Source organism: Sinohyriopsis cumingii, chromosome 5, assembly GCF_028554795.1.
Source record: "Sinohyriopsis cumingii isolate HCF-2022 chromosome 5, ASM2855479v2, whole genome shotgun sequence".
NCBI lineage: Eukaryota > Metazoa > Mollusca > Bivalvia > Unionida > Unionidae > Sinohyriopsis > Sinohyriopsis cumingii.
In genome coordinates, this window is record NC_142965.1 from 76,820,474 (window position 1) to 76,823,862 (window position 3,389).

General features: G+C 35.3%; 1 non-coding gene across 1 annotated transcript; it reads right to left on the reverse strand.

Annotated features, from left to right (window-relative positions):
* Nucleotides 1–864: 864 nt before the first annotated feature.
* Nucleotides 865–937, reverse strand: Trnar-ucg (transfer RNA arginine (anticodon UCG)). Its single transcript has one exon. It is a non-coding gene; the product is annotated as a tRNA-Arg (tRNA).
* Between the last annotated feature and the right edge of the window lie 2,452 nt (nt 938–3,389).

The window sequence follows — 3,389 nt, forward strand, 5'->3', positions numbered from 1 at the left end:
GTTTTACAACTGGGGCTAGGCCACGATTCATTTACTCCGGGGTTATTGCCGTCTTAGTAGTTGCTATCTAAATTTAATCATTTTATATTGTGCTTTATATTGTGAAATATTAGGAAAAACCGAACATGTTTGCAACGGACCAAATTTCTTAATCAGCTATGCAAACATGCAAGGTCTTGATCTGAAACAATGTCAGCAGTTAGCGTCTTTTGGTAATAAAATGTTGCTAAATTTTGAAGGGGACGAAAGATTGAATGTTATTTCATTCAAGGAAGTTATGTAGAGAAATGTGTGATGCTGTATTTATTGTATCATGAAAATTACTTCCATGGCAGAACTTCCGAGTCAAAATTTGGAACGCCGGAACATCGTTTAGAAAGATTTCCACACTGAATAGCAAGGATCCCAGGGGGAACAGAGTGTTGCTGAACAAGTCGACTTCAACCGTCAAAATACGTTGATTCTGGAGGATGGCCAGCAATCAGATCAGGTTATGCAGTCACGCTGGAAAATTAGGTTTAAAACGCCCACTCGATTCGTGATGAAACTTTGTCGTATCTAAGAAAACGAACTGATAAATGCATTTTAGAACTTGCAATTATTTTTTTCCTTGTAAAGTTATATATTACAATTCGTCTTGTACAATTTTATTTTGTTTATCTAATTGATTACATTGTCATATTCTATATAGATGGGCTCGTGTTATTCTATACTTCTCTGCTTAAATTTCTGCTCAGTTTCATATTTTGAAGAATTATTCGCTCGATCCTGGTTATAACACAGACGTTGATGAATCTCTAAATGTTGATAACCATCCTTTAAAGGGAAAAAAATCTCACAACCACACACACAAAAACTTACTTCCGACCCCGACGAGATTCGAACTCGCAATCTTCTGATTCGAAGTCAGACGCCTTGTTCATTAGGCCACGAGGCCCACGACGTTTCAGCATTTATATTGTTCTTAATTATTGCATTATTTAATCAATTCATTTCTACATATTTATATATTTATCTATCTATATAACTATCTTTATTATATGCTCATTATTTTCCCTGTTAACTTTACATTGTCAGAATCGTTCAATATTCCCGGGTACTGAACGCGCGCGACAATACACATATAGCATTCACGTGAATAAAGGAACTACTTTATTTTGTAAACAAACAATGGACTCAGACGGCAGCACTTTTGATCTGTAAACAAATCATTTACACTCGCTTAAGAGGCTCTTTACGTTGCAGTTGTTTAAATTTTTTCTGAATGAACTAAAACATGTTTCGTGGACTGCAAAAAACCTTACATTCCTCGTTGATACAATGTTTCGGAATTAGGCTAGCTACATTATATAAAGGACGGAAGATTAGGTCCTTACAAGTAACATACAAGTCACAAGGCATATGCTGTTTTCTTTAGCTGGTGATAAGAATGGCAAAATAAAATATACTTACAGTTTAACATCCTGAATTTCCTCAAAATGTATTTTCTTAATTCTGCAAATCCGAATTACATGAGCCATGTCATCGGTTTTCAATCTGGAATACACATTTCGAAATTGTGCTGTAATTTCGATGATAAGTGCAATTGCATCCTCCTTATTGCACTCAAAATGAAATAAGCATTAAATTCTATAGCGTCTTTTTGATAATTGCAATTGAAAGACTTCATATTTTCCCCACATTATGATTTCAAACATTCAATGAGAGAAACAGACACATTTGCAGACGTAAACACGCCTCTTCCGCGCCACTTCAATCCGATGTATTTCAAGTATAATTTGCACAGATGAATCTAGTCCAAAATCACAAACTTTCGTCGAATCGAAACAAAATACCAAAATATATTCATTCCAGATCAAATGGAACAGTTGTTGCAATGCGCATTCATTCACAATATGACTGCAAATTTCAATTTTAACTAGACACGTCATTTTCTTTCGAAAGTTATGTCGAGCGCGCGACTAAGTTCAAATTTATCTGGGCGGAGTTATGTGCGCATTAATAATGATGTCATTGTGTAATGACACATCTGCGCTTGTGTATTTAGTTTGGAATAAGACATTCATTCATTTACGTTGTTTCTTTTAGTGTAATTTGTTTGTATAATTAAACTTTAGGTAGAATAAAAAATGAGCATATAATTTAAAGGTTACTGCACTTGTATGGGAAAATATGAACACGTTTTGTCGGAATGATATACTGCAATCACAAGTTCGTGCAGTATTCCATCCAAAAAACTCGTTCATATTTTCCCATACAAATGCAGTAACCTATAAATCTATCTCTCGACATGTGAGTGTGTAAGAAGGAAACTAAATCGCACTCTATATATAATATCCTTCTCTAATATTTTGTTAGACGTATTTGTTCCCTTACAGTTCAAAACGAGGTATTACCACATGTTGCACATTTTGCTATGCCTTCAATTTTATTTAGCTAGCTATATGTTTTATGTGACAGATGTGCTGATGTGCTATAGGTATCACACACACACACACACACACACACGTATATATATATATATATATATATATATATATATATATATATATATATATATATATATATATATATATATATATAGATATAAAGAGAGAGAGAGAGAGAGAAAGAAAGAGACAGACATACAGACAAAGAGACAGACAGAGAGACAGAGAGGGATAGAGAGAAACAGAGAGAGAGAGAGCCAGAGAGAGAGATAGATAGATAGATAGATAGATAGATAGATAGATAGATAGATAGATAGATAGATAGATAACATGTAACACCTTCGGTATGTAGCACATAAAATCAAAATATGTTAAAATAGTCACACATGTTATAACATCCAAAATGAAACGATTACGAAAGATGGATGGAAGATACTCAGGTGTACACCCCGGCCATCCTTACATACATTATCATGTTTGTGTTTATAAATTTGGACTATACTATTCTGCCAATATGTGCACAAGATTAGGTAATCCTGCACGATTAACACCACACGTGAAAGCAAGTTAGCAAAAGTTGCATAAGGGTAGATGTGCTGATTACATGCATATCGAGTCACAAGGACCAAAACGAAGACACCCACAAAAACCAGTATGCAGTTCTTTCCATAACGGAACTCGCAAGCTTCTAGTATACATTCAGACACCTTATCCATCATGCCAAAGGTATTTGGAACATTGAGCATTTTTGAAGCGTCCATTCTGTGCACTTAATTACCATATTTTTAGTACCTATAGTTGAGATGACTAAAACAAGGACCCGTTGTTCCAATATTTAGGGGTTAGAGTGTCCGCCTTGGATGAGCGGGTGCGCGGGTTCGAACCCCGGCTGACTCATACCATAGATGTATACCCACATGGTACCCACAGATTAATGTTAGGACTGGTCGGCCGGGTGTC